The 23,107-nt window shown below is 46.1% G+C and overlaps 1 protein-coding gene across 3 annotated transcripts in view; it reads left to right on the top strand.

The window, feature by feature from the left end:
• The window catches only part of LRBA (LPS responsive beige-like anchor protein), a 2,426,603-nt gene that overhangs the window by 1,531,125 nt on the left and 872,371 nt on the right, over positions 1-23,107 (top strand). The gene's annotated exons all lie outside the window — the stretch shown is intronic.

Genomic DNA, 23,107 nt, shown 5'->3' with positions numbered 1-23,107 from the left:
GCTAAGTGAATGCCGGTGCATGACCTACTGCGCCGCTAGACGGGCATTGATGCATTTGAGGAAAGAGTACTTTCCTCTACCAGTTACGTTTTTAAGTCCCTGCACATAGTCTACCTGCTGGGATGTTACTCACATCCAAAATGGAATAGGGCTAGTGAGATTTTGCTCTCCATTACTGATTGATTCAGCAATGCTTTTCCTCAAAGGGGCCAGAATTCGTTTTTTCCTACCTGGCTGGCATATAATTTCCCCCAGTGGGTCCTGCAGATTGTTTATCATGATTATGCCTTTCCCTTTTATACCAGCTCCCTCCCCTTTCTGTATTCTATTTGCGTATATTCAGACATAGACAGATCATGCCTCCATTCTTGACCAAAAAGTTCAGTGTCTGCTGGCCAAAGAAATCAGAGAGTGTCCTGGTGGCAGAGAACAACACCTTTTGTTAGGTGTCAATGGGACCTTAATTTGGTCCTCATGTTCTTTATGTGCACCCCTTTGAGTATATATATAGTTGTTCAATGAGAATGTTGACTGTTAAGGTGGTATTCTTCATTGCATTTACTATTGTGCTCGGTGTCAGTGAGCTGCAGGCGCGGTCAGTGAAACCACCATATACCAGTTTATTCCCAGACAGACTGGTGCTCTGAACTTGCGCTGCCTTTTTAATTTTTTTAAAGTGGTGTCGCCCTCCCGCATGGGCCAATCCATTGTTCTCCCTGCCATTTTCGCTCCACCTCAAGCCTTTAAGGAGAAGTAGAAGGTATACAGGTTAGATCCAAACTGAGCTTTTAGCTATTACATCGAGCACATGAAGAAACACCTAATAATTGCCAGCGTTTTATTGGCTTTTCTGATGCTAGAAGGGCAAGGCAGCCATGAAGTGAACATTGTTAAAGTGGATCATCTTTTGCACAAAGATTTTCTATGCCCAGGCCAAAGCAGAGTCTGCAAGGGACTTACTGGCTCATTCCACCAGAGCCAAGGCTGTCAGATCAGCATTGAGGAGGGGAATTCTGGTGTTGGACAACTGCCACTGTAATTTCTGAGGTGGCATGGTGTGTAAGAATCATTACGGACTGGTATGCAGCCCCAAGTAATGAGAAACCAGTGGCTGATATTAATTCAAGCATTCTAACCTTCACTTTATGTGTACTCATGTGTGACGACCTAACTGGGGTGGGTATACCCAGATCGCATACTGTGTCATTGGAAACGAGGAATACCTGACTGAGTCCATACAAAGGCAAAACCGGCCTTGAGTTACTTGTGTTCTGATTCATGGAGGACCTGGCCTAGCAGTTCGGGCTTGACTGTTCCTATTGAAGGAGGGTCAAGACTGACTTGCATATGGCTGGGTCCAAACTGAGGTGGCCTGGTGAACCAAATAACTATGGACTGGGATGCAGCCCTGCTTAAATACTTGTGACTCAGATTAATTCAAGCATTCAATCCATTACTTTTGTGTATACTTCATTTCCACTAAAGCCTTGCACTGCTTGGTCTGCAGGATGGTGGTCTCTGTTGAAGAGCAGAGTTTACGAGTTAAACTAGCAGAAGTGCAAAAATATTTTTTACTCAAGTTCCTAATCCACTGCTTTAATTGTAGTATATTATTTTTTATCCCCAAAAATTAAAAGCACAAAACGAAAACAGTTTTTAGAAACAAAGTGTCATTTTTAGAATCCCCTTTTATGGTTTAAAAAAGATAAAAGTTTATGATGTTTGTTTTGTACCTTATTGGGTCTGCATGAGAGTGCAATGACGCAACTAAAGATGGATGTGCAAAAGTGCATTAGAGCGTCAGTAATATTTTCCATGAAATTAACCAGGAGAGTTTTCTCAGAGAATTTCTTCTGTTCTCCATCCAGGCCTTGTATCCAACCCACCACTGGCTGATAATCGGTATCTGGTACTGGATGATGCACAACCAAGCCCTTCACCCTAGCTTCACCGGAGGCCAACCCTCTATTGCACCCGGCCTTCATGTAAGCAAAGCAGTGGTAGACTGCAGAGTCTGGCCCCATGCCAGTCCTGTGCCCCGTCCTCTGTGAGTAAACAACCACACTGTGCACAGCCTTTGGCTGTGAGCAGTGGTGGTGATGCACAGTTCCTGCCCTCGAGGCTGGCCTTGCCATCCATCCTCATTGGCCACTAACTCCTGCTGCACATGACTTTAAGCCATTTCCTGTGGGTGTGGGCTGCAAGGCCATTCCTCTGTCCATCCATAGGCATTCAATCGTTTCTTCATAATGCCAGCGGCTACTTTTGTCTTTGGCACTATCGCTCTTAAAAGCAGCTTTTGTATGAGGCATAGCCATGATGCATAGGGTTGTGCATACTGGCTAACATAAGATTTGTATTGAAAGCATATTCATACAAACATTCCACACATTGTTTGTGCTTTACAGTACAGGACACATGCAGTGGGAGGAATATTTGAGAAATTGAAAACATTTCTCCATGTTTAGTGCCTGTATATGAGGTATTTTCACTGCCGTAGCAGATCAGAATTTGCATTAAAAACTACGAGTGCTTACACTGATCCACCCAAGTAATGTTTCCTTGATGTAAAGTGGCACAATGTGCTATCTACGCGGAGAGAAGAGCATCTTTCCAGCACAAAATGCCATTTACACTAGAAAGTAAAAAGTCTTGCAGGACTGTGCACAAAGTTATGCAAAGTGACTTTGTGTCAGTTTGCATGACTTTGTGCCATTGTGATCATTTAGTAAATCAGGATGTGTGTGTATAACGTACTTTGCATGGTTAATGTGCTTCTAGTTCACCTTTGTAAAAACAGATCTACACAATATTTAGTTTAAAAAAAGCATAAATTAATTCCTCTGGAGCTTGCACCAACCAAAGCTTTCTTGTTTTCCTTTATTGAAAAAGTCGTTGTATGGTTAAGCACCCGCTGTTGTATTTCTCACTATTGCCCTTTAACAATTGGCAACGCCACAGTTTTATTGTATGAAAATAGATCACTTACTTTGCCTTTAACTACTTTTTCTCCTCTAAAATCTAATTAACTTGTCACCTAAAGAACTTTAATCTTTAGGCATTATTTATATCTATATATACACAAATACATACACAGGAATCAAAGAAAATGGATCACAAACACAAAGCTTAAGTAGTTCTCAAGATTGTCAAATCCTTTGTCGAAACTCTTGGCAATATTCTCATGAAAACCTTCATAAGCACATTCAGCCACACATGCTCTCATCCAGAGCAAACACTGATGTCAACTTTATAATGAAATGCTAGCCTCGTATCAATCTCCAGAATTAGGCTGTGATATCTAATTTGAGGTAAGCTTTTAAAAAAAGAAACATATTTGCCTCAAGTAAAGGCGTTGTTTGAACTTGGCATAGTCTTAATATTGTTACCCACTACTAATAATAAGCCCCTTTCTTATGTTCATCAGTTTCCAGGGTTACCAAATAAGCGTATGTTCCCACTTTTTACTCGGGTGAAATTTTCACAATGCATAGCTTGTTCTACAGAAGACTGCAACTTACAAATCGTCAGTAGACCGTGGCCTTACGTTGTGTTTTAAACATATAATTGCAAAGGCTATGTTTTGAAGTGCAGGATGTTAACTTGCATAGCTGAGAAGGTGAAGCTGCAAGGTACATCCACAATCTATTGGTTACCTCTTACCATACGTTGAGATATTACCTAACATTTTTTTAGTTCAAAGGCAGCTGCCAACGACAGTGCAGTTATTACCTTAAAGCAATCTTTTTCTATTCAAATCACTCCTTCGTAATGACTTATTTGCCAGCACCTTCTCTGAGATTCACAAGGACTCTAGCACCATGGTTTGTGTGTGAAAAGTTGGTCACTCCTTTGTCCGTTGGGCTTTTGAGCATACAAGATCTTGTGGCGCTGAGAAGGACGAGGGGTTGCCTCATGGACATTACATGGTTTGTCATCTGTGGAACATGTGACCAACCAGATGTATAGATTGTGCATTTTCGAAGAAATGAATTGGACTCAGTTACGAGTGATGCAGTATCATTTGAAATCAAAGAAACTTTCAGAAAGTTGATGCATCTCTTCCCCCACATAGCCTTTGTGTATTCCAACATCTGTCAAAGACAGACGTCGAAATTTCTGACCAGTGTAGTCCACAAATCAACCTATCCTGTAAACATGACAATAAAGTAAGTTTTGCGTACCTCCTTGGCCATGTCATGGGATCCTTCTAAAACAATAACCTCAGGTTCGACATGCCCGGATTTTTGCAATTGACAGCAAAAAGTAAGAGGATCTTCCTTAATACCTGAAGGAACAAATAAAGCTCTGTCTGTAAAGGTGCACAAACACATCATGTACCCAAAGCCTCTTTTCAGAGCAACCTATTTTTGATAAAAACATCTAAAACCTTTTTTTGGGGCAGATGATTTTCTGTGGTTCCCATGCAAAACCCCATTTTGCCACTTAGTTATCCAATAATGGTATCCTTTGGTGGTTCTGCCGAGCATCAGTAGATCATATGTATTGCTAAAAACAAAACAATAGTAATATAATGTGCCATTAATCCCATAAGCAATAGGACTTTGGCTCAGGGCCTGTTCTGCTGCCAGGCCCTGTTATTATGTTATGTTATGTTATTAAAAATTTATAAAGCGCACGTACGCCCGAGGGCTTCTTGGCGCTGGAAAGATAAAAAACATAACAAAGGGTGAGTCTACCGGAAGCGTTATTTCAAGGCCCTGAACCCTGCCTTCTGTGGGCTTCTGATGGCCTCACATGGTTGCAGTGAGGTGCAGGCCCTAAGCCTGTGCAAAGAATGAGTGTGATGCAGAGCCTGGTCTCCGGCTAGGTCATGCTTCTCACCCTCTACGTGCATCTGGTCCAACTACACATGACCTTTGGCCATGTGCAGCACAGGCTGGCTACAGGTGCCAGAGGGTCTGAACTCTGTCTGGTAAGCCTCAAGGACATATGCAAGATGCACAGAAACAGAGCCACAGACCCTACAATAGACTAATATAAGTCCATGAAGCTTGTCCTGGGTTCGCAACACCAGGTACTGGAAGCTTGCCAGTATCGTGAAACCATTTTTTATTGGTTTCCTGGTACTGAGAGGTTGCCCCACTGGGAACCACAGAGCTTTTGCAAATACTATGAAAATGGGAGCATTTCTTTGAGATTTAGCTCTGGGAGAAGAGGGTCTTTGAGACGTCACTCCATGTACCTGGAATCAGGGTGTGCTTTCCCTGCCCCCTAAAAAAAAAAAGGACGCAGGAACCGATTACGTGTGTTCTGTAATAGTGTCAGCAATATTTTCTTTCGGTATTGCTTTCTGCCAGTTTGATTGGTCAGGTATCGTGGATCCGTCTTCGGATTCGCTGTGTAAAAATCCCAGGAGAAAAAGCTGTCATGGCCAATCAGATAAAATTCGTTTTTAAAATTTGGACCTTCGTAGGATTGTGGAACAATCTGAGTACCTTTCTAAATGGTTATTTCTCAAAGTACTGAATGGATTCACTCCATACTAAACAAAGGTGCTTGTTTGTGTAGAGTTTTAACTTCAGGCCAATTTTCGTATACTTATGTTGAAATGCTTTTTGTGTGCCTAAGATAAACATAGTTGAAGGTTACCTATGGTTCATTAAACACAGACCAGAAGAAGCTCTGAAATTCACTAGTGAAGGTATGCAACCTACCGATTATATTTTGTTTTTAAAGTTAAAAATCATGATTTTCATAAACTGTGATTTTGAGAAAGTGGTCCCTGTGTCTTAATTCAAAATGGTGGCCTATAATCATAATTGCCAGTTAAATCATTATTTTTCTCTTCAAATGTATTATTTCTGATGCCTCCGCCATTTCTTGTGTTGGGGGTAACTGTAGTAGTGCCTTCCCTTTGCTGTGAAATTTTATTTGCTTAGAACTAAAACATTGTTTTAATCAAAATCCTGATTTTTCAAGATGACAAATAACTCCCCTTATTCAGACAATCTTATTTCTCACAAAATCCAAATTTGTTTAACAGAAATTGTGATTTTGGTAATTACAATTTTATTTGGGAAAGAATTTGAGCCCACACAAAATCCCTTTCAAACACTAATATCTCACAAACAATGCATTTTCCATAGACTTTTGTATTTCTCATATGGTGAAAATAGTCAGCTTGATTTTTATTAACTGCATTTAATTTATTATTGATAAAGGGGCGCATATAATTCTGTGGGGGTACTGCAGGCAAGTAGAGTAAGCATTTTTTAAGTTATGTTTTTCATCTTAGTGATATCTTGTAGGACAATACTACTAAAAATACCAAGGAAGTCCCAAAAAATTAACTAGACTACAAATATAAAATTTCAGATTTACTACATGAACAACTGAAAGACCCATTTATGGTTGCATGCTAATGGAGACCTATGAACAAATACATAACAAATAGAATACATTTTAATCTACATATGTTTTCTTTGCATGTTATTTGGCTCACAAACAAATCTGTCCCAACAAGACAAACAAAAAACAACTTTCTTATGCACCTCTGCACAACAAAATGAAAAATGTACCTAGCAATGAGCCACCCAAATTACTATTTGCAGGACATTGTATTGCCCACTAGGAAAAAAATAATAATATTAACTTTTATAACAATAATAATTACCTTTCATTCACTTTGGCTTCCATATATTGCGCAATCCCACTAAAAGTAGGAAGGAAGTCCAAAAAATAAACTCGACTGCATATTCAAAGTTTCAGATATACTACATGAACAACTAAAAGACCCATTTATGGTCACATGCTAATGGAAACCTAAAAACAAATAAAATACATCTACATAAGTTTTCTTTGCATGTTCTCTGGGTCACAAAATAAAGGTGGCCCGACAGGCCAAACAAAACACATCTTTCTTAACCCTGTGCATCAGAATGACCTAGCAGTGAGCTACACACACTACTATATGGAGGACATAATCGGTCATTCGGAAAAAAAACAATAATCTTAATTTTTAGAACAACATTTTCTTTCATTCACTTTGGGCTTCATATGTAGCACAATCCTACTAAAAGTAGCAAGGAAGCCCAAAAAATAAACTAGATTGCATATGTAAAGTTTCGGAATTACTTCATGAACTAAGAGACACATTTATGGTCACATGTAAACTAATAAATAAATACATTACAAATTCAATAGACAAAAAGTAAGAAATCACATTAAATCTGATTGCCACTCTGTAGTTATAGTTAGTATTCCCAATGATAGGAATTCTTCGGATATTAGATCCTTAATATTTTTCCACCTGTTTGACGAATCACCACAAAACTTTTTGGTCCTATAGCATTTTCTACATTTTGAGATTATATACATTTTTGTGGTGAATCTTTAAGGGGGTGCAAAGATAAAAGAATGTCCCAAAACTAGTTTTTACACCAAAGCATTTGCCATAGACTTTATTTGACGTAGCGCGACAACTGAATGGATTTATGTGAAATTTGGCAGGATTATACATTATGGTGCAGAAATTATGCTTTTTTGGGTGCTGCAGTTAAGTAGGGTAAGTATTTTTTAACTTATACAGCATTTAAACTTGGTGTTATCTGTATCCGCGGTACTTTGGTGAAATAACCGCAGTACCTGGCTGTAAACTCAATAAAGAATTTATTTTTAAATCCCTCCTATACCACTTTAAAAAAGTGGTAACAGGTAGGGACCTACTACTTACTTATATCTAAGGCCCTTACACAGAACACAGCCAAAGTGTAGTAAAATAAATATGGCTGCCTATTTATTCTCTGAAAATAGTCATTACCCAATTATATACTGGCCTGTCATCGCCACGTATCACGGTATACCATAGCCCATAATATTACTAAGGCCTAGCTGTATTATTGGATTGCGGTTCCCTTGCGTGACTCATGGTGTTGCATGGGCAATGCAAAACTTAAGTCAGATTTACAAAGGAATGTAAGGCCACCATGCGTGGACCTGTGTAGATTGGCAAATCTGGAGAAACGCAAGGGTGGGCAATTCACTGTTTTGCATTATGCTGCACACCATAATCTACATTGCTGCAAAATTTCACATACATCAGTTTGCCACACCACCGTAGCCACTCTACGCTATTACACTGTACGCAAAGTCACTGTACTCCACTCTGGTCTACACTCCACTGGACGCCACTCCACTATGCACTTTTTCACTCTACGGGATTCTGATGTACGCCACTCTACTCTATTCCATTGTATGCCACTCCATTCTACGACACTCTGCTCTACGCTGTTCCACTGTATGCCGTTCAACTGTACGCCACTCCACTCTACATCAGTGTGTGGAGCTCCACTCTAGGCCATTTCATTGTACACTATACAATTGGACCCCACTCCATTGTACACCACTCCACTATATGCTATTACACTGTACCCCACACTACTGTATACCACGCCAGTCTACACCATTCCATTATATGCCACTTCACACTACACTATCTGAAAGAAACACGTTAGTTAGATTCCTCACCTTAGAATATCCCCAGGCGTCAGACTGGATCCGGAAGATTTTTCGTCAGCAATACCCCTTGCGCGTCGCTAGGCGTCGTCTGGGGCTCCGCGTCCGTCGTCGGCGTCGTGCGCCGGAATGACGTCGTCGGAGTACTTAGACGCCGCCCTCGCGCGCTGACGTCAGTTCTTCTTTTTTCCGCGCCAGTAAGCGCAGATTCGGGAGAGCTACCCCTTTTAGTCTTTTTTGATCCTTTTTGATCTTGTCTCGACTCCGGTGCCGGTAGGATGCCTGGTTTCAAAGCCTGTGCTGACTGCAACCGCTTGATGTCGGTTACGGATCATCACCGCCGGTGCCTTTACTGTTTGGGCCTCGACCACGACGCGGAGTCGTGCTCGGACTGCAAGGCCCTGACCTCGAAGGCTAGACTGGAGCAGTCCCGTAAGCTCCTCGAGCTTCGCCACTCGGCTCCGCGCCCCTCTCGATCCCGGTCCAGGAGGAGGTCCAAGGATCGGTCGTGGAGCCGCAGCCGACGTCATCATCGCTCGTCTGGCTCCAAGTCTTCGGGTAAGTCGAAGCACTCCAAGAAGTCCAAGAGGCGACACCGCTCTTCGGACTCCCCTCGCCAGTCGCGCGACTCGGCCGAGGGTCAGGGTGGTTCCACCCCCGCGGCTCCAGCGGAGCCGCAGGCGCCGCGCAAGTCCCCATATCCGCCAGTCCCTGGGACTGACGCGACGCCTGCGGAAGTCAGTGCCTTCCTCTCGGCCATGAGTAACCTGGCTCCGCCGTCGACGCCCACTGGCGCGCCTTCGGGCCCCGCGGACCCGACTGGGCAACCTTGCATGCCGGCGGCTCCGGCCCCGACGCCGCAGGTTCCCGAGGGACTCGTCCCCGCCGACGCCGGTCGACCTCGTCACGCCTCCTCCGCCGGCATCGACACCGGTACCACCTCCGACGCCGGCTCCGCTCGGCGTCGAGCCCCAGTTCAGCCCCGCTCCGGACCCGGCGCCGTTACGGCGTCGATGGACGCCGCGTACGGCGCCGTTAGAGACACATTATGTCTATCGTCCGGCTCCGATCCTTCCTCCTGTTTACCAGGAATCGGATGACGGGGACGTCTGGGAGGGGTCCGATGACCCTATGGCCGTTCAGGCTCAACTGTCACAGGACTGGGCAGACGAACTGGGGGAGGCCAGTGGTCTGGATACCTCACCAGACACTGGATTCATCTCTCCTCCGACTGTGGCTTCGGAGGAGGGTGCTGCTTTCTCTGTGGTGCTGCGCAAGGCGGCCGCAGCCCTTGGGCTCGAGCTGCCTGCCGTGGCTGTGAGGACTAACGTCCTCACTGAGGTGCTTCAGTCTGCAGCAAGCTCCACTGAGCCTCTGCTGCAATTCAATGAGGCCCTCATTGACGTTCTGCAGGGCACCTGGTCCAAGCCCTCCACAGTCCCTCCTGTGGACAGGAACGTCGCCAGGCGCCACCGCCCTGCTCCGGGCGACCCCAGTTTTCTGTCCCAACACCCCACCCCCGAGAGCCTGGTTATCCAGGCTTCTACCTCCCAATCCTCCTTCCCGACCGCTCCGCCGGACCGGGATTCCAAGAGACTGGAACAGTTTGGCATAAAGCTGTTCTCCTCCCTTAGTTTGGGTCTGCGGTCCTTGAACACCGCCTGTCTTTTGGACCGTTATTCCCACTCTCTGTGGGATACGGTGGAGGACGTGCTGCCCCTGTGCCCGGAGGAGGCCCAGACACGAATTACCCAGGCTCTGGCCGATGGGAGGGATGCAGCACGTCATGCAATCCGATGTGGGCTTGACAGTACGGACTCGCTGGGTAGGGCGATTTCTACCATGGTGGCACTTAGACGTCACACCTGGCTGCGGTCCACGTCCTTTTCGGGGGATGTCCAGAGCACTCTCATGGACATGCCCTTTGATGGCACTCGCCTTTTTGGTGAGAACGCGGACAGTGCGCTGAATCGCTTTAAGGACTCCCGGGCTACGGCCAAGTCCTTGGGCCTCTCGGCCCCGCGGTCGCAAACTTCCGCCTTTCGCCCCTTTCGTGGCCAAGGAAGGGGTGCCTCCTCACGTACGCCTAGCCACCAGCCGCAGAACCAACCTGCGCGCGGTCGCGGACGTGCTTTCCGCCGAGGCGGTTCTGGAGGACGACGCGGTCAGCCCACATCCACCCCGGCAGCATCCGCCTCCAAGCCTTCCTAGTCCGAGCTTTCCGGCCCATTCCTCGCCAGTGGGCGGCAGAGTTCGCCATCACCTGCTCCACTGGCGTACCATCACTTCGGACAGGTGGGTGCTGCAAATCGTCCGAAGGGGCTACTCCCTCCCCTTCGAGACGACCCCTCCAGCCATGCCACCGCAGCACCACCGTATCTCGGAGAATCATTTGAATCTTCTGCGAGAGGAAGTTTCGGCCCTCTTGGCCAAAGAGGCCGTCGAGCACGTTCCGAGCCCAGAAGTAGGTCGTGGTTGTTATTCCCACTACTTTCTGGTTCCCAAGAAGGGCAAAGGGGGCCTACGCCCTATCTTGGACCTCCGGAACGTCAATGCCTTCCTCCGGAAGGAACGGTTCAAAATGTTGACGTTGGCTCAGGTTCTGGCTGCCCTCGACCCTGGAGACTGGATGGTAGCGTTGGACTTGCAGGACGCATATTTCCACATCCCCGTCCTGCCGGCCCACCGGCGTTACCTGCGGTTCACGGTGGGCCAGGAGCATTTTCAGTTCACCGTGCTCCCCTTCGGCCTCACCAGTGCCCCTCGGGTGTTCACGAAAGTGATGGCGGTGGTCGCAGCTCATCTGCGCAGATCAGGGGTTCCAGTCTTCCCCTATGTCGACGACTGGTTGTTGAAGGCGGGCTCGCCCCAGGCAGTCGTCTCCCACCTCCAGACTACGGCGGATCTCCTGCATTTGCTGGGGTTTTCCATCAACGTGCCGAAGTCACACCTGAGTCCCTCTCAGCAGCTCCTCTTCATCGGAGCAGTTCTCGATTCGGCGCAGTTCCGGGTCTATCCGCCGGAACAGCGGGTCCGGGATATTCAGGCCCTGATTCCCATCTTTCGTCCTCTATCCTGGGTTTCGGTCAGGCTAGTGTTGCGGCTTCTGGGGCTGATGGCCTCCTGCATCCTACTAGTGCATCCCGCCAGGCGGCGCATGCGGGCTCTGCAGTGGGACCTGAAGTTTCAGTGGGCCCAGCATCACGGCAACCTGTCCGACCGTGTCTTGATCTCGGAGGGCACTGCACAGCAGTTGCAGTGGTGGCTCACGGACCGCGATTGGGTCACGGGCAAGAGCCTCTCCCTTCCCCCAACCGGAGCATGTCGTAGTGACGGATGCGTCCCTCCTGGGATGGGGTGGCCATATGGGAGAGGCGGAGATCAGAGGCCTCTGGTCTCCGGCGGAGTCTCGCCTCCACATCAACATGTTGGAGTTGAGAGCGATCCGACTTGCACTGAAAGCCTTCCTTTCCTCTGTCAGGGGAAGTGTCGTGCAGGTGTTCACGGACAACACCACCGCCATGTGGTATTGCAACAAACAGGGCGGGTGGGGTCGTGCTCTGCGCCTCTGGACGTGGCTGGAACACCAGGGCGTCACCCTAGTGGTTCAACATCTGGCGGGCTCTCTGAACGCCAGAGCAGACGAACTCAGCCGCCGGTGCATGATGGATCACGAATGGCGTCTGAACTCCGAAGTGGCGCAAGGTCTCTTTCAGCAGTGGGGAGAGCCTTGGTTAGATCTATTCGCCACCGAAGAGAACGCGCAATGTCAGCAGTTCTGCGCGTTGGAATTTCCAAGGCGGCACTCGCTCGGCGACGCTTTTCGTCACAAGTGGAGTTGCGGTCTGTTGTACGCCTTTCCGCCTATACCACTTCTGTCCAGAGTGCTGAAGAAGATCAGGCACGACCGGGCCCAAGTCATCTTGGTGGCTCCGGATTGGGCACGAAGGTACTGGTATCCCGAGCTACTCAGTATGTTGACCGATCCTCCGATACGTCTGCCCCTTCGGGAGGATCTTCTGTCGCAGCAGCAGGGGACGGTCCTCCACCCGAACCTGTCCAGCCTCCACCTCCATGCGTGGAGATTGAGCGGAAGCAGTTGATGCCATTTGACTTGCCTCCTGAAGTCTGTGATATCATTCTGACAGCCAGGCGTCCCTCCACAAAGACGGTATACGCCTGCCGGTGGAACAAATTTGTGGCATGGTGCACAGCAAAGGCTGTGGATCCCCTTTCCGCCCCTCTTTCTGAGGTTCTCCTCTTTCTTCTTTCTTTGGCCCGGCAGGGCTCTGCCCTGGGCACCTTGAAAGGTTATCTTGCTGCCCTCTCTGCCTTCTTACGGCTTCCTGATCAGCCTTCTCTTTTCAAGTCCCCTGTGGTTCAACGTTTTCTTAAAGGCATTACTCATACGTTCCCTCCTGTTCCTTTCGTAATGCCTCAGTGGGACTTGAATCTTGTTCTCACATTTCTGATGTGCGCTCCCTTTGAGCCTCTACCTAATTGTCCTCTTCGTCTTCTGACGCTTAAGACTGCTTTCCTGGTAGCCATCACCTCGGCTAGACGGGTGAGTGAGCTCCAGGCTCTATTGTCCAAGCCTCCTTTTCTCTCTGTTCATCCGGACAAGGTTGTCCTTCGGCCTCGTTCTTCTTTTCTACCGAAAGTGGTGACTCCCTTTCATCTTGGGCAGTCTGTCACCTTGCCCACCTTCTTTTCTGCCTCCGCATCCTTCCAAAGAGGAAGAGAGGCTCCACCGTCTGGACCCAAAGCGTGCGCTCTCTTTTTATTTGGACCGCACAAAACAGTTCCGGGTGGACGACCAACTTTTCGTTGGATACGTGGGTGCTAAGAAGGGAAAAGCTGTGCACAAACGGACCATCTCCCGGTGGGTCGTTTTGTGCATCAAAATCTGTTACTCCTTGGCGAAAAAGGACCCTCCTGTTGGGCTGCGCGCCCATTCCACTCGGGCTACAGCGGCTACTACTGCTTTGGGACGGGGAGTCCCTTTGCAGGACATCTGTCAGGCGGCTACGTGGGCTTCGCTACACACGTTTGCCAGGCATTATTGCCTAGACAGCCAAGTCCGGAGGGATGGCTGCTTTGGCCGTTCTGTCCTCCAGGACTTTCTGGTATGATCTTGGTTCGCAGACCCACCACCGGGGATGGTATTGCTTGGGTATCTATTCTAAGGTGAGGAATCTAACTAACGTGTTTCTTTCAGATGAACAAGTTACTTACCTTCGGTAATGATGTATCTGTAAGAAACATTAGTTAGTTAGATTCCTCACCGACCCACCCATCCTCCCCGTTCTGCGAACTGACATCTAGGGTTAAGGATATCCCTTTCAGGGCCCTAGAATTTTTTGGCACCAGTGTCAGTCTCTTGCATGGCTCTGCGTTCCTGTCGCGGAAGGCTATGTACAAGAACTGACGTCAGCGCGCGAGGGCGGCGTCTAAGTACTCCGACGTCATTCTGGCGCACGACGCCGACGACTGACGCGGAGCCGCAGACGACGCCTAGCGACGCGCAAGGGGTATTGCTGACGAAAAATCTTCCGGATCCAGTCTGACGCCTGGGGATATTCTAAGGTGAGGAATCTAAGTAACTAATGTTTCTTACAGATACATCGTTACCGAAGGTAAGTAACTTGTTCATTAAACTCTATGCCACTCCACTGTACAACACTACCCTCTATGCCGTTACACTGTACGCCAGTTCATTCTACACTGTTACACTGTATGCAACTCCACTCTGCACCCCTTCAGTGTACGCCACTTCACTGTATGCCACTACTCTATACACTACAATCAATTCTACGCATTTCACTGTATGCCCCTCCACTCTACTCCACTGTATGTCATCCCACTGTATGCTACGCCACTCCAGTGTATGGCACTTCACTTTACGCCAATTTATTCTACACTTTTCGATTGGACTAAGCTGCATGTACGCCACTCCACTGTATGCCATTACACTCTACCCCACTCCAGTGTACGCCACCCTTCTGTACGCTACTCCACTATACACTCCATACCACTCCGCTCTATGGCACTCCACGCCATTGCACTGTACACAACTCCACTCTACGCCTCTATAGTGTACACCATTCCACTGTATGCTACACCACTCTACTGTATGTTACTCCACTGTAAGCTACTCTACTCCAGTGTGTCCACTGTACGCAATGTCATTGTACTCTGCTCCAGTCTACACTCCACTGGACGCTACTCCACTATGCACTTTTTCACTCTACGGGATTCTCATGTACGCCACTCTACTCTATTCCATTGTATGCCACTCCATTCTACGACACTCTGCTCTACGCTGTTCCACTGTACGCCACTCCACTCTACATCAGTGTGTGGAGCTCCACTCTAGGCCATTTCATTGTACACTATACAATTTGACCCCACTCCAATGTACACCACTCCACTATATGCTATTACACTGTACCCCACACTACTGTACCCCACGCCAGTCTACACCATTCCATTATATGCCACTTCACACTACACTATTAAACTCTATGCCACTCCACTGTACAACACTACCCTCTATGCCGCTACACTGTACGCCAGTTCACTCTACGCTGTTACACTGTATGCAACTCCACTCTGCACCCCTTCAGTGTACGCCACTTCACTGTATGCCACTACTCTATACACTACAATCAATTCTACGCATTTCACTGTATGCCCCTCCACTCTACTCCACTGTATGTCATCCCACTGTATGCTACGCCACTCCAGTGTATGGCACTTCACTTTACGCCAATTTATTCTACACTATTCGATTGGACTCAGCTGCATGTACGCCACTCCACTGTATGCCATTACACTCTACCCCACTCCAGTGTACGCCACCCTTCTGTACGCTACTCCACTATACACTCCATACCACTCCGCTCTATGGCACTCCACGCCATTGCACTGTACACAACTCCACGCCTCTATAGTGTACACCATTCCACTGTATGCTACACCACTCTACTGTATGTTACTCCACTGTAGGCTACTCTACTCCAGTGTGTCCACTGTACGCAATGTCATTGTACTCTGCTCCAGTCTACACTCCACTGGACGCTACTCCACTATGCACTTTTTCACTCTACGGGATTCTGATGTACGCCACTCTACTCTATTCCATTGTATGCCACTCCATTCTACGACACTCTGCTCTACGCTGTTCCACTGTACGCCACTCCACTCTACATCAGTGTGTGGAGCTCCACTCTAGGCCATTTCATTGTACACTATACAATTTGACCCCACTCCAATGTACACCACTCCACTATATGCTATTACACTGTACCCCACACTACTGTACCCCACGCCAGTCTACACCATTCCATTATATGCCACTTCACACTACACTATTAAACTCTATGCCACTCCACTGTACAACACTACCCTCTATGCCGCTACACTGTACGCCAGTTCACTCTACGCTGTTACACTGTATGCAACTCCACTCTGCACCCCTTCAGTGTACGCCACTTCACTGTATGCCACTACTCTATACACTACAATCAATTCTACGCATTTCACTGTATGCCCCTCCACTCTACTCCACTGGATGTCATCCCACTGTATGCTACGCCACTCCAGTGTATGGCACTTCACTTTACGCCAATTTATTCTACACTATTCGATTGGACTCAGCTCCATGTACGCCACTCCACTGTATGCTATTACACTCTACCCCACTCTAGTGTACGCCACCCTTCTGTACGCTACTCCACTATACACTCCATACCACTCCGCTCTATGGCACTCCACGCTATTGCACTGCACGCTATTGCACTGTACACAACTCCACTTTACCCTATTACACTGGATGCAACTCCACTCTACGCCTCTATAGTGTCTCCTCCTCCTGCTACAACACCCTTCGCATGCTATGCAGGATCTACAAGTGGATGCCTCCCGAAACAAGGAGAACTGTTACACAGGCCCTCGTCAGCAGCAGGCTGGACTACGGCAACGCACTCTACGCAGGTATCCCAGCCAAGCACCTGCTTCGACTTCAGCGCATCCAAAACGCCGCCGCACGACTGATCCTCGACGTACCCCACCGCAGCCACATCACCCCTCACCTGAAAGACCTGCACTGGCTCCCCATCGAAAAGAGGATCACCGTCAAACTCCTCACCCACGCACACCAAGCACTCCACAACGCCGGACTAGCCTACCTGAACGCCAGACTCAACTTCTACACCCCCACACGCCAGCTCCGCTCAGCAAACCTCGCCCTCGCGGCTGTTCCCCCCGCATCCAACGAAAGACCACCGGCGGAAGATCATTCTACTACCGTGCCGCCAAGACCTGGAACACCCTCCCCACCCACCTACGGCAGACCCAGGACCTGCTCACCTTCAGAAGACACCTCAAGACCTGGCTCTTCGAGCAGTAGCGGCCCCCCCTCAGCGCCTTGAGACCCTCACGGATAGGTAGTGCGCTTTACAAATTCAGTGATTGATTGATTGATTGATTGATTGACCATTCCACTGTATGCTTCACCACTCTACTGTATGTTACTCCACTGTAGGCTACTCTACTCCAGTGTGTCACTCCACTATACGCCACTCCACTATATGCTATTACACTCTACCTCATTCCATTGTATGCCACTCTTCTGTACTCTACTCCACTATACACTGTTACACTCTACGCCACTCCACTGTACAACACTCCGCTCTACGCTGTTCCACTGTGACGTTCCACTGTATGCCACTCCACTCTACGTCAGTGTGTGGAGCTCCTCTCTAGTCCATTTCATAGTACGCTATACAATTTGACCCTACTCCATTGTACACCACTGCACTATATGCTATTACACTCTACCCCACACTGCCGTACTCCACTCCAGTCTACTCCATTCCATTATATTCCACTCCACTTTACACTATTAAACTCTATGCCAATCCAATTCACTGTTTTGCATTATGCTGCACACTAGAATCTACATTGCTGCCAAATTTCACATCCATCCATTTGCCACGCCATGGTAGCCACTCTATGCTATTACACTGTACGCAATGTCACTGTACTCCACTCCAGTCTACACTCCACTGGACGCTACTCCACTATGCACTTTTTCACTCTACGGGATTCTCATGTACGCCACTCTACTCTATTCCATTGTATGCCACTCCATTCTACAACACTCTGCTCTACGCTGTTCCACTGTACGCCACTCCACTCTACATCAGTGTGTGGAGCTCCACTCTAGGCCATTTCATTGTACACTATACAACTGGACCCCACTCCAATGTACACCACTCCACTATATGCTATTACACTGTACCCCACACTACTGTACTCCACGCCAGTCTACACCATTCCATTATATGCCACATTAAACTCTATGCCACTCCACTGTACAACACTACCCTCTATGCCGTTACACTGTACGCCAGTTCACTCTACGCTGTTGCACTGTATGCAACTCCACTCTGCACCCCTTCAGTGTACGCCACTTCACTGTATGCCACTACTCTATACACTACAATCAATTCTACGCATTTCACTGTATGCCCCTCCACTCTACTCCACTGGATGTCATCCCACTGTATGCTACGCCACTCCAGTGTATGGCACTTCACTTTACGCCAATTTATTCTACACTATTCGATTGGACTCAGCTCCATGTATGCCACTCCACTGTATGCTATTACACTCTACCCCACTCCAGTGTACGCCACCCTTCTGTACGCTGCTCCACTATACACTCCATACCACTCTGCTCTATGGCACTACACGCTATTGCACTGTACACAACTCCACTTTACCCTATTACACTGTATGCAACTCCACTCTACGCCTCTATAGTGTACACCATTCCACTGTATGCTACACCACTCTACTGTATGTTACTCCACTGTAGGCTACTCTACTCCAGTGTGTCACTCCACTATACTCCACTATATGCTATTACACTGTACCTCATTCCATTGTATGCCACTCTTCTGTGCTCTACTCCACTATACACTGTTACACTCTACGCCACTCCACTGTACAACACTCTGCTCTATGCCACTCGACGCTATTACACTGTACTCAACTCCACTCTACGCTATTACACTGTATGCAGTTCTACTCTACGCCTCTATAGTATACGTCACTCCACTGTATGCCACTCTCCTATACGCTACTCTAGTATATGCAATTCCACTCTACACCATTCCACTGTGTGCCACTCCACACTATTACACTGTGTACTACCCCACTGTAAGATACTTACTCCACTCCAGTGTTTGCCACTCCACTCTTCCCCACACCATTCTACGCTACTCCACTGGATGCCACTCCACTGTATGCTATTACACTGTACCCCATTCCATTGTACGCCACACCAGTCTACAGCACTTCACTTAACGCCACTGCACTTTATGCTTCTCCACTATACGCTATTACGCTATTACACTTTACACCTCTGCACTGTACACTACTACACTATAGGCTATTCCACTCTACGACACTCCACTGTATTCCACTCTATGCTATTTCACTTCATGCCACTCTAGTGTACCCTTCTCCACTCTATGCTACTTCAGTGTACTCTCCTCCACTCTGTATGACTTCACTCTATAAAACTCTACTACTCTCTGTGCCCCTTTCTCTACTAGACTCTATTCTATCCCCATACACTTCTGTTTAAATTTGCACTTGACTCTGCCCGTACACTCTATTGTACAATACTCTACGACCGTTTCCAAGACTGTTCGACACAGCACTCCACTCTACCGCATGAGACGCCACTCCAACTTAGAACAGTTTTCTCGATTCTATGCCACCCCTCTCTACGCTAATCCACTACACCCTACTCAATGCTTCTCCACTGTATACCACCCTACCCAGTGCTATTTCACTCTGCCACTCCACTGTTCTACAGTCCACTGTACAGCATTCCACTGTTTGCTGCACCACTTTACAGGAATCCTCTTTAGTGTACACCACTCCACTCTCCGACTCATTTGTATGGCACTCTCCTCCACTCTATAAAAGTCTACCACACTTCATGGTACTCTGACATTCTACTCCCCTCTATCCCCATACACTTCACAGTCCAACTCTATGCTTGTACATTCCAATTCAATTCAATTAATCTTTATTTGGATATAAATATATCCATAAAAGCACAGCCTGTACATTCCAAAGTACAACACTCTATTCCACTATATGACCCTTTTCTATATGACACACCACTCCACTGTATGAGACCCCACTTTCATTTATTTATAACAGTTTACTACATACACTATGCCAGTACACGCTATGCCACTGTACAACACACCAATACACTCTATTGTACTTTACTCCACACTACATTACACCACTTCACTCCACTCTACTGTACGAGACTTTACCTCACTCTACGCTACAATACAGCAATCCATTCTACGCAGCTCCACTTTTTCACACATTACTGTACTCTATGCAACTCCACTATACTACACTGTTTGCAGATCTCCGACACTTTACTCCTGTCTATACCCCTTTACTCCTCTGTACAATAATGTATGCCACTGTACATCACTCTAATCCATTCTAGTCCACTATTGGACACTGTATAAAACTCTTTGTATTCCACGGCACCCCACTTTACTCCACTCTACTCCACACCATTGTACTCTATAACACTGTATGCCAATCTACTGTAACACACTCTACAGCACTGTACTGTAGACCACTCCACTCTACAAAAACTCAACTAGGCTCTCTGCCTGTCTGCTCTACTGTAGTCTACTTCACTTTCCAATACTGTACGACACCCACTACACTGTACTTTATAACACAGTACTCCAATTTATGACACTTTACTCAACTATATGCTATGTTGCTTCACTCTACTGCTCTCAGCGCCACTGTAGTCTGCAACACTCCACTCAAAACTTTTCTCTACTCTATTATACCCTACTCCAGTGTATTCCACTGTACATACTCCTCTCTGCGCACCTCCACTTTACGACACTCTACTCCACTGTATGCAATTCCAATCTACAATGCTATACTACTCACTCTACTCCACCCTATGCCCATCCACTCTATGCCACTGTACTATACTGTATAACACTCGACGACACACCACTCAACTTCTCTCTCCACTATATGACACAGCGCTCCACTGTACAGCACTCTCCTCCACGGCCCTCTACATAACTTCACTTGATAATACTCCACTCTATGACAGTCTCCTTCACCCTACTTCAAAAATTCTAAAGTTATATTTCTAACTTTCATTTGCAATTATCTACGACCATCAAATTATTCTACGTAGCAGATCTACTTACACACTATTTTCAGCTCACTAACAAGACAACACTCACTATAACTCACCACTTTATCATGTACTGTTCTCACAAATAATTATACTCCACTGTGCAACACTGTATGAGGTTCTCTACCACTCTGCTGCGCAAAACTTTACTCGACATCACTGAAGTATACAACACTCAACTGCACTGAACTACACTCTGACACTACACTCTGACACTACACTCTGCTACACACTGTACCACTCTGACACGCTACTCGGTGACACTGCTCGACACTTAATTTCATGATACTCCAGTTGACGACACCCCACTGTACAACACTCTGCTCTACTGTTCGCCACGCCACTGCAGTATACAACATGCCACTCCACTCTACAATACTCCACTCCATGATAGGACACACCAATCTACTCCACTGTATAACACTTTACTCCACTATAGACTATGTCACTCCGCACAATTCCACTCTGTTCCACTCTACAACACTTTCCTTTACTGTACTGTACTACACTCCCCTTAACGACACTCCAATGACACTCAACACTGCGATTTGGAATACATTTTAAATTGAAAAAAAATAAACCATTGACATAGAATGAAAAAACAAAGGTTAAGGATAATTTATAGTTAGAAATAACTTATGTATTCTTTCTATACAAACCCAACTTAATATACACAAACATTCAAAATTGTAAAGTTATAATTATAACTTCTATTTATATTTTAAACACCACATTCAAATTACTATGTTGCACTCTTCGGAACTCGGTCTTGTCACCTCACTCGCCACACTACATTAACTATAACTCTTGCCTTTTCCATTCTCTGTTTATACCCTTAGATACTACATCACTTATAGCATGTGAAATTATAACAGTCGTAACAATACTTAAAACTTCTCAAATTACATTATTTGGCACAACACAGTGCATGGTAGAGTGGTGAGTTATAGTTAATGTTGTCTGTTTAGCAAGCTGAAAATAATGTGTAATGAGGTACGCTACTTATAATAATTTAAAGGTGCTGGATAAATTGTAAATGAAGTTATAACTATAACTTTAGAATTGTTAAAGTTTGTGTAGTTTAAACGTGATTTGGATACGGAAAATAAATGATCCGAACTATAACTAAGCGTTAAGTTTTAACCGTTTGTTTTTTTCAGTGTAAATATATATATATATATATATATATATATATATATATATATATATATATATATATATATATATATATATATATATATATATATATATATATATATTCACGCTCCATGACTCCTTCAGGTTTCCAGGAAAGAATCGAGCACTCACGGGTAAGTAGTATGGCAGCTTCGTTTAATTCGGAGGAGTAAACAACAGACGCGTTTCGGAGCTAGTCCTTCCTCAGTGTTGTTACTAAGTTCATTACAAGCTACTTCTTATATACATCATTCAAAATTAAACATAGAGGAGGTCGGAGGAGACAGCGGTCCGGGATATTTGGGCGCCGTCTTTGAAGGGTCAAAAATTAATGGTTCAGATACAAACATAAATAGGTATATGATTATGGATTGGCTGTGAAGTTTAAACAATTAATGTTTTCGAAATACATAAACATTTCATCAGTTCAAATGCAAAAAATAAAATTATCGCATTGGATATGTTTCACAGTACAATCTCTTGGTTATAAAGCCGTGGATCGGCAGTCCGCCTATATTAGGCGATTTGTGACCCCGTAGCAGGTGCCAGACAAAACTGTCCATTTGACCATAGTTATGCAGTTATCTGTATTTCGCCGTGTATCGGCATTGCTGGCTAATAAGTCAAATGGTAAAGGACAATCAATTTAAAGAAAGGAGGAATGGTGCAAGGAAAGAAAAAAGGTAAGGGAAAGGGAAAAATAGGAACAGAAGAAAGATAATGTGACACAAATTTCGAGAGTCAATGCTGGACAGCATATTCAGATGATACACATTGGGTCACAATCAAAGTTACAATTGATGATTGGTAGGTCAAGTATTTCTGAGTGGCAATGACTCCTGGAGTATCTATTATCTAGGTCCCTAGATGTACAATCAGTTCTTCTCCTGAGTTCAACCCATATGGGGTCTTAGTTTGGAGATCGATTATATATCTTGACTCCAGTCGCCTTAGTCTTGCTACTCTGTCCCCTCCTCTGGCATGTGCCAAGACACAATCAGTCGCAAAAAACTGCAACAGATCCCTGTTGCTGTTATGTTTTATGGCGAAGTGTCTAGCTACGGGATAGGTGAAATCTTTTTTCGCTATCGCCCGCATGTGTTCCAGAATTCTGAATTTAACAATGTTCACTGTACTTCCCACATACATGAGTCCGCATGGGCATTTTAGACAATA

Source organism: Triturus cristatus, chromosome 2_2 (genome assembly GCF_964204655.1).
Source record: "Triturus cristatus chromosome 2_2, aTriCri1.1, whole genome shotgun sequence".
In the NCBI taxonomy this organism is placed as follows: Eukaryota; Metazoa; Chordata; class Amphibia; order Caudata; family Salamandridae; genus Triturus; species Triturus cristatus.
Note: the sequence above shows the minus strand (reverse complement) of the source record. Positions and strands in the feature narration are given on the sequence as shown.